The following is a 10833-nucleotide window of genomic DNA, read 5'->3' as shown; positions in this document are numbered from 1 at the left end:
CTGTTTCTGTTTAATCGATTAAGACTGTTGCGTTAATCGATAATCCCTATTTTGTTAATCGATTAAGTTTGTTCTGTTAATCGATTATCTTCATCGTGTAATCGATTAATTAGGGGTGATTCAGCATTAAGTGTTGAGTTTCGAAAAGCGGCTATTCTAACCGCTACACCTATTCAACCCCCCCCTTCTAGGTGTATTGTAACCACTGATACCTAACAAGTGGTATCAGAGCTAGTACGAAGTGCTACCTCAACCGCATATTCGTATTCTAAAGGGAAAAAGGAATGGGTTCTTCAAACCCATTTGGTGGTGATGGGTCATCCATTAATCGACCACCTATATTCAGTGGTGAAGGGTATGCCTACTTGAAAGTGCACATGCAAATTTTAGGTGTATTGTAACCACTGATACCTAACAAAAAGGAATTGACAAAATAATATAATGAGTGAATGGACCCTAACTCAATACATTTATCATTTAAAAAAATATAAAACCCGTAAAGCTTGGATTTATGCACACCAAGGCAAAGCAAAATAAATTTAAAAAAGGAGGAAATCCTAACTCAATACAAACTAAACGAGTGAAAGAACATACTTTCTATTCGTATAATTAAAAAGGCAAATATTTATAAGGAATACTCATTTTCTATTGTTAATTGAGTGAATGAAATTTAGATGTTGAATGAGTGAATGCTGATTTTGAGGTTGAATGAATGATTGACATTCGAAATCTGTGTTGAATTATTTTGAAGTTGAATGTGAATGATTTTCGGTGTTGAATGATTTTGAGGTTGAATGAGTGAATGATTTTCGTGTTGAATGAGTGAATGATTTTCGAGGTTTGATTTCGAGGTTGATTATGAGAGTAAATGAGTTTCGCTATTGAGTAAATGCATGAAAATTTTAATTTTTTAGGCTCTGGTCGTACGTTCAACAATGCTAATTAAAGAGAGCGCTATCAATGAGATATAATCAAGAACACACTTTATAGTGTGTGTGTGTGTTAGTTGTAGAAGATATCCTATTCAAATATATTAACGATAAAACCTAAGTATTTCATAACGCTTCTGCAAAAAAGCGTTGTACAAGATCTCAAATCAATAGTGTAGTTTGTGGGGAACGTTGTTGAAGATGTATGCAAAACATTCAAATTAATAATGACAATCATGATATTCGAATAATGATAATTAATTGTGTTTTTAATGAAATTGAAATTAATAATGACATTATGACATTCGAATAATGACAATTAATTAAATATATAAAATAATTAATAATGACTACTAATGACATTCAGATAATACAAAACATACAATGTAACAATTAATAATAAAAGAAATAATGACAATTAATTAAAACCTTATAGTGTTGTGTGCACATGCTTTATTGTTAAAATTATTGTACTTCAACAATGTGTTTTTTGCATAAGCGTTGTGGAATATATTCAAGGGAAAAATATGACCATCAAGTATTCAAAATCACTTGTTTGCAAAAGCATTGTGGAATAATTTAAAGTAAATAATATGAGAATTAAGTTTTCAACAACATACACTAGCAGGTGCGCAATATAAGTTATCACATCAACAACACTCTTTTAGTTATACGTTTTTGTATATGTTCAATTCAATAGGGCACTTGTAACTATGTGTTGTTGTATATTCAATGTTCATATATACAATATCATTTTTTTAATAAGCGCTATTGATTTGCATAACTCCTAATTATATACAATTAAGCACACACAACAGAAAATCAACCTGAATGCATATAGAACAACTAGAAACAAAATAACAAACTAGATACAGAACAACCACAACATAAAATCAACATGAATACATATTGAACAACTAGAAACAAAACAATTGTTTGAACATAAACCAAAACACATCATAAGTAAATATGTAACTACTCACGTGAGAACACTATGCTATTGTGAGAAATGAGAACACTTACTATGAACCACTGGATCTTGATTGAATGGTTAAGATTAAAAGATATATGCACATGACTATCATGTGACTAATAACTAACTTTTAATCCTAACCATCCATGATTGTTTGTAAGAGCTAGATCTATTGTTCTCTGAATTTTTATATGAGAACTGTTCTCACTTGAGTAGCTCCTTATATATATATTGAAAATTACACTATATTGTTTGAACATATATACACCAAAACATATATTACATACATCAAAACATACATTACATTGAAAATTAAATTCCCTAAGCTACAGTCTATACCTATACTACAATATATACATTGAATTCTCTAAACTACTGTTTAACAGTAAGTACATCATTTGACTAATCTTCCCTAATCTGGATGACTTGGTCATCTATGTATGTATCTCCATCAAACTTGACTGAAACTGGCCACTGCTGAATGATCTCCTTCATGAAGTTCAGCACATAATAGCCACAATCTTTCTCGTGGTTTTGGCAGCGAGTCTACAATTAAAACCGAGTAAATATATGAGTATAACCTTAATTGAAATATGAATGCACTACACATATAATTTTTTGAGATGATTTTTGTGTCAATACCTTTATATGAGTTCATTTGACGTGAGACGATGCTTTTGTAGAACGTACACAAACTTTGTAAATTAGCACCCCTCTAAACAATAGTAAATGTACTTAATGACTATATATCTAGGAAAGTGAAAGTGTACCTAAAAGTTTAAATGAGTAGTCCACTTACCTGCTAAAAGTTTTTTTCATAGCCGTGTACTTTTTTGGATCAACATGTTTCAATGAGTCAAAGTATTATACTTCTTCCTTGATCCGATTAGTGACAATCAAAAGCCAATATGCCCTAACAAAATATATGCACACGGTTAGGAAATATTAAGAACAATATTAAAAGGTGCAAGAAACATATGCAAACATACAAAAGACAATTAAGAAATGCACACCATATATTAAAAGGTGCAAAAAATAAATCTACACCTTTTTTATTATTGATGAGAGCATTTGCAACATGTTTTGTATTGTCCCCGATCTTTGTTTTGTCATTCTTGCTACTCGTCACAAAAGTGATACCTAATATATATAACACAAATGTTAGTTAATTACAATGCTTCCAACGATTAAGCGCAAAAGCTAAAAGTTAAGAAAACATAATTTAACTCATATATACACATATTACGGTTGTACCTATCTAGTCATGTTCATATACATCATAGAATTCATTGATGCTAATGAATTCTTGGATATCATTCCCAAAGACTTCCTTGGGAAATGATATCATCATTATAGCACATTCTTCCAACTTTTGTACATGCTTAAACAACTCAGTACAGTACTTGGCCTTTTTGTGGAGCTCACATCCCCCAAAGATGACTTAGTAGACTTTGGTAGCTTAGTGTTTTGTTAGTTAGCCTTAGACTTCACAACCTTGACCCTTTTTGGTAGATTTTATATTATACGAGGGGATGTGGTTGAGCCATCTAACTCCTTCTCACTAGGCCTGGAGTGTACATTTTTTTGAAAAATTCAATACAAAACATATCAATTAAAGATCAATATATATATATATATATATATATATATATACAATATGAGTGAACATAAGGTGAAAATCATACCTTAGGAGGAACTACATGTACAAGGTCCATTGGCCAAGCCAGCCTATAGCCCCTCCCACTGTCAACATATCCTCATCGAGAGGAATTGGCAACAATGCATCATCATTGTTTGCAACATCAATCAAGACCTTCACATGATGGAGTGAGATATGTGCATTATGCAGCATAGTACCTGTCAAGTTGTACACTTTACCAACACCCACTACTCGGCTAGATGGGATATCTAGGGAAAGATTGCAAGTACTGATTCCTTATATGTTAGTTAAAACACATAATTAGTTTATGACTATAATCAAAACATATATAGTTAACACATATAAATAATTTACCTCATGAATAGAAATGGGAACGAAAATGTTGTGCGGAGCATGAGTGAAACTATCATTGATGCTTGAAGGAACATTGCCAGCAGCTTGTCGTTGCCACTCAGCTTCCTTCAGCTTCATTGATTGTTCGAAGTCATTGAACCTTTTCATGAGGGTGTCTAATTGATTTTGCATCCTATTCATTTGGGCTTTGGTTGCTCAATTTGGATGGGGTATAAATGTTCACTTGCTAAACCCAAATCTTGCACCCCGGATACGGCCAGAGTACTCAGGCAGTTCTGGTGCCTTATCAAGTACGATCTGACTATTCAAGGTCTATAACTTCCCCTCCTTTTCTTTTAGGGCAACCTAACACATCCAGAAAAAAACATAAAGTTAATTAATCACATATTTAATTAAAGTATGGAAATCAAGTTTTATTAAAAAATCGATGAGCACTTACAACACAATTTTCCACTTCTTGAACTTGTTCATTATCGATGACATTGTCCTTGTTCTTATGGGCATTCAACCATAGAACATCAAGGTCTACTGCATGTCCATTCGAGGGTGTATCGTTTTGTTCCAGCTGCCAAAACATAACTAATAATAATGTACTTACCAATTAACAATACTTACAACTTTTTTCTCGATTGCTCTATACCCTGCTCGAGAAGCTCGGCATGGATATAAAGTCTTAGATGCCTTCTTGTGGTTTTCGTTACTTACTTTCTGCAAAAACAAACAACATTAATATCAACAATCATATATATATATATATATATGTGTGTGTGTGTGTATATATTATGATTTTAGCAAGAAAGACACGTCTTTTGTGCATGTAGTGATGAAAGCTTTCCGATCCTCATCTTCAATGATATTTGCATATTTTGTCTGAGGTTTGAGGTTGACATTGCCATCAGCATCTCTGATACATTTTCTAGCATCGGTTCTGAATTGTTAGAGTGTCTTGCCAGTAGATTTAAGGAGGTAATCCTATGCTCTTCTCCAACATCAAAAGTTGACTGAAAACACAAAATTATAAAATACATAAATAAATTACATGCATAGAAGCATATACATTGCATGTATACACAAAAATACATATAAATTGCATAAAAGTATATACATTGCATGAAAACACATAAACACACACTAAAATAGAAACTTACTGTTATTTCATTCCAAATATGTTCCTTCATAATATTCAACCTAACATCATTGTATATGCTTAATGTTATAGGCACATTCTGATAGGGCAAATCGCAAGTACATCATTATATCGTCAAGTAATAAAATATTGATCCCACGAGGACATGAAAATTCCTTTAGTTATAACAATTAATTTATACTTAACTCGAAGAGTAATTAAAAGTGAATTTAGAACAACTGAACAATTGACAAGAATAATTGTGAAAATATTAAAAATGATTGAAATCTAATTTAGGAAGAGTTCCCAGGATAAGGGTTATTGCCTTTACACTCGCAAATCCTTGTTTTGCTCCTTTTCATGAACTTTAAGTTGTGAGGGTGAATTGCTCTTTGATATGTGTAATCCTTTATCGCGCTCTGACACGTGTAATCAATTGAAGTCACACCTACTCTCGTGGTATGATTATCAATTAAATCCTTTACTTGGATATTTCTATCTAATCGCTTTGTAGCAACCCAAGGTGAATTCCAGAAACCCCAAGAATCCTAATACTACTCTCGTGAATTAGGATTCTAGTCAGAATAACTCAATGGTCAGATACTTGGGTTCACTTCTCGGTCCTTCCCCAATGTATCTAAGAGGTGTAATTTGTTGGTCAAACAACTTGCACGAATAAAACTCAGTTTAATGATTCAAATCACAACACTCAATGAAATAGAAGTAAGAACAAGTGTTCATTAAATGTAAAAGGGCATAGCCCAATTCCTAAAAACAAAGGGAATTAGTCACTCATGATGGAGAAGAGAATACCAAATTCTAAATTAGAGAATTGTAATATAAAGTGTAAAGTGTAAAGTGTAAAGTGTAAAGTGTCTTCATCCTTGAGGGAGAATCCTCATTTATCCTAATTACAAAATATTTGGCAAATCCCAACAAAACAAATCTAAAAAATAGGAATATAATATAACATCTATGACTTCTTTTGGCCCTTCAATTAGTCTTGGCATAGCCTCAACAATCAATTCCATCTTCTTGCACCTAATCTCTACTCTTTTTGGCTTTAATCCATCCAAACTGCACAACATAGCCAAAAACACCCGCTCAACCCGAACAAAGAGAAATAAAAACTAAAAACAATCCTAAAGTCCTAACTATGTCCTAAAATGCAAGTTAAATGCAATGCAAATGTAGCATAATTTCACACTCATCACATTTTGCCTAACCACGACCCTAATGTAGCTAACTAATATGTTTCATGTAATGTCCCAAAGATTATTTTATGAATATTGTGATTAAAATGGGATTTTTTTTTAATATATCATTAAAATTGTTTTACTTATATGCATTTCTTTTTTGAGACATCATGTTCTTAGTAACATAAACTGCGAAAACTCAATGACGGTTACCTCACGGTAACTGAAAATGATACAATACTTTCCTGAATACTTCTTCACTAATAATTACACTTGACCCTACAACATGCATAACAAGGTGTTGCTTAGTCAAGTAAAATGTCAATACAAAATACAAGGCAAAATCTAATCATCGCCCAACTGAAGCTATACAACATAGGCTGAATTCTTCAGCACTAGAATAGTAATGTACACAGATACCCTAACCCCAAAAATAAAAAAGGAAAAGGAAATAGCTCCTCACGGCTAACTCCAACACTAACGGGTCCTACTCCAGCTTGGAGTCCAAAGAGAAATCTATCACCTTCATAAAGTCCTCTATGCGGACCAACTCCACACAATCATCATCTTCAGATTCCATCTCCTCCATGGTATCATAGGCAGAACCCCGTGAATTAATCCTTGTCCTAGCATACGCCTGCGGTTCTAGCATTATACACTGAGCGGCTTTCGTTGGTAGTGTAGAACGAGTCACATCATTCTAAATCCTTCGCCTCATTGATGGTCCTGCAATAGCTGGTCCACAAGTAGTCGAAGGTTGGGTGGATGACACAGTAGGTACCGGCCTCCGGCCTGGTAGAGTGAAAGAACCATGACTGCATGGTGAGATGGAAAGTACATAGTGGTGTTGTCGCACACCGCATGCATCTTCTCGTCCTTCTTTTGGCAAAACACTGCTCCCACGACATAATCACTAGCAACACACATCACTTCAAAGGGAAGATTCCAGTCTGGTGATTGCAATATTGGTGCACTGACCAATGCCTCCTTCAACATGCAAAATGATTCTAGACAAGCAACACTAAAATCAAATGCAGTATCTTTCATTAAAAGGTTAGAAAAGGGTTTCACAATTTTTGAAAAATCTTTTATGAATCTACGATAAAATCGTGCATGGCCTAAGAACCTCCTAACACCTTTTATGTTAATTGGTGGTAGCATATTTTCTATTACTACAATCTTTGCCATGTCCACCTCTCTCCCTTTTCCTGAAATTAAATGCCCCAACACAATACCATTACGCACCATGAAGTGACATTTTTCCCAATTTAATACAAGATTCACTTCCTCACATCTCTGCAATATTTTTGTCAAGTTTTTTAAACAGTCATCAAATGAAAGTCCATAAACTGAAAAATCATCCATAAAAACTTTCACTATGTTTTCTATAAAATCAGAGAATATTGCAATCATGCATCTTTGGAAATTAGATGGGGCATTACATAGCCCAAAAGACACTCTCCTATAGGCAAAGGTGCCATAAGGACATGTGAAAGTAGTTTTCTGTTGGTCTTCAGGGTGAATGGGGATTTGATGAAATCCCGAGTACCCATCTAAACAACAGAAATATTCATGTGTAGCAAGCTTTTCAAGCATTTGATCAATGAATGGGAGAGGGAAGTGATCTTTCCTAGTGGTTGTGTTTAATTTTCTATAATCAATGCAAATTCTCCAACCTGTGACTATTGTAGTTGGTATTAATTCATTTTTCTTATTTTTCACAAAAGTCAATCCTCCCTTTTTAGGAACCATATGAATTGGGCTCACCCTTTCACTATCAGATATAGGATATATTACCCCAGCATCTAAAAGTTTCAACACTTCTTTCATATTAGGATTTAGTCTCCTCTAGTTTTCAATTGAAGTTTTATGGTTAGGTTCCACAAAAACTCTATGCATGCAAAAAGAAGGGTTTATGCCCTTTATATTATCCAATGTGTATCCTATTACCTTCTTATGCATTCTCAGGACCCTTAACAATTTTTTAGTTTCCAATTTATTTAATTTAACATTAACAACAACTGGATAAGATGAATTAGGTCCAAGAAATTCATACCTGAGGGTGGAGTTGAGTGTTTTTAATTCAATTTTAGGTGTTTTCCATCCTCCCAATATTTAGATTGGGCATTACCTTCAAGGTCTCATCTTTTAGGTTGTGAGGAAGTGTTGGGCTTGCATTCAGAAATTCAATAACCTCAGCCACTTCCTCATCAATGTTCGAAGTGTCACCATCGACAATGCATCTCTCTAAGGGATCCTTAGAATGCACTCTAGCTGCTACCTCTTTCACAACTTGGTTCAGCATATCAACCCTGAAACGTGAATCCTCAAGAGAATGTTGTTTAATAGATTTAGAAATATGAAATTCAACTTTTCATCCCCTATGCTTAAGGAAAATTTTCCATTCTTCACATCAATTATAGGACAATAGGTAGCCAAAAAGGATCTACCTAGTATGACTAGGATTTGTGAATCATCTTCCATCTCTAGTAATATAAAATCTGCTGGAATGAAAATTTTCCCAACTTTGATAGGAACATCTTCCAAGATGCCTACATGAAATTTAACTGACCTATTTGTTAATTAAAGTGATATAGTAGTGGGTTTTAGTTCACCCACTTCCAAATTTTTGCACCCAGTTAAGGGCATGATACTCACACTTTCCCATAAGTCACATAAGGCATGATCAAAACTATTATTTCCTATTAAACATGGGATAGAAAAACTACTAGGATCTTTTAATTTAGGAGGTAATTTGAATTAAAGCATTGCACTCCTTAGTTAAAGCAATTGTTTCATAGTCCTCTAGTCTTCTTTTTTTAAATAAATTATCCTTATGAAATTTTGTGCATGTAGGCATATCTTGTATTGCCTCACTAAAGGGCAAGCGGATGTATAATTTCGTAAGAATATCAAAAAAATTACCAAATTTCTTTTCTAATTTTTCCTTTGCCAATCTCTAAGGAAAATGAACTGGTGGTACATATGGCGGTGGAGTTACATACTTAGACACTTTTTCAAAATTTTGTTCCGCTTAGGGAGTTGTGTCTCTGTATGTTCCACTTCCACTTATGCATTTTTCCTAATTTGAGGAATATCACTCAGTTCTTATCCACTCCTTACTTTGACAACTCTACAAAGTTCATTATTTAGATTTTTTTTGTCCCTGAAACATCCATGTGTGCCTATTAGAATTACTAGCTTGTTGGGAAATTTGTGTTTCCATCATTTTACCTTGGATGGTCAGGTTTTCTATTATAGAATTCAAGTTATTGACCATGTTTGAAAAACTTTTATTAATCAGGACTTGATCTTCATGAAATTTATTTTGGTTAGCAAGCAATTTTTCCTGACCATCCACTAATGTTTTAAGAGTAGGATCAAGAGGAAAAGATTATACATGTGGAAACCTTGTTGGAGGTTTCCTGTTACCTGGTCCATCCTGGTATTGATGATTCAGAGTGTTGTTGCTCCTCCATGAAAGGTTGGGATTGTTCTGCCTATAAGGTGGGTTAAATTGTTGTTCACTCATCTCTTTGTAGTCATAGTAGTTGCATGATTCAGGTTGTTCATTAGTCAATGCTCCATATTTAGGTTTAGTGAAGCTTTTGCATTCAGAACACTCATGTCCTTTGGTTCCACACCCGTCACATGTTTTAGTAGACCTAATAGCATTAGCATGGTACTTTTCCAGCTTTCCAAACCTTTGAGAAAGGTTATCCAGCATGAAAATTACCTTCTCCATCTGATTGCCTGAATATTATGCACCAGAGTCTCTTCTTGGATGGTGTCTCCTCTCATTCGCCAATTGATAATGAATGGAAACTATATTCTCTATGATATTTAAAGCAACATCAATTCCTTTGCACATAAAGGCACCACCTGCTAAAGAGTTCAACATTTGTTGAGATGGAAAGTCTAGCCCACTGTAGAAGTTATGAACTAGCATCCATGGTGGAATGCCATGGTGAGGGCAAGCTTTAGTCAACTCATTTAATCTTTCCCAAGCTTCAATAATTGACTCCCCATCCTTTTGACGGAAGTTTTGGATGAGGTGCCTGTAGTGCACAGTTTTGGAAGGAGGAAAGTATTTGTTGAGAAATGCCTCCTCCAAAGTTCGCCATGTTGCTTGAATTTTAGAATTTTGATTTCTTAGCCACGTCTTAGCTCTGTCTCTAAGGAAATATGGATACATGTGGAGACGAATGGCATCTTCAAAATCCCCATGGATCCTTACAGTCTCACATAATTTCAAGAACTGATCAATATGGGCATTGATAAGTGCCAAAAGTATACACTTTTCACCATCATTCTATGGCTTTTATCCTATGCAAATTGTAGAAAACCAACTTAAATTAACACTTTTTAGGTGAATTTTGCATTATTAAATAAATTGGTTCTTTATTAATTCTTGTCCAAGTTTTCTTTGAGTTTTGTAGGAAATTGAATATTAAAGAATAAATTCAACGATGGATAAGAATTCAAGCCAAAATTCAAGACAATAGCTCAAAATGAATTGCTAAAAGTAATCAAGTTAAAGCATGGCATGCTATGTGCTTAATTTGGTTACTTAGCCTTGAAGAAAGGTAGCTTAC

This window comes from Lupinus angustifolius, chromosome LG05 (genome assembly GCF_001865875.1).
Source record: "Lupinus angustifolius cultivar Tanjil chromosome LG05, LupAngTanjil_v1.0, whole genome shotgun sequence".
Lineage (NCBI taxonomy): Eukaryota > Viridiplantae > Streptophyta > Magnoliopsida > Fabales > Fabaceae > Lupinus > Lupinus angustifolius.
The sequence above is the reverse complement of the archived record's forward strand: the minus strand, read 5'-3'. Positions refer to the sequence as shown.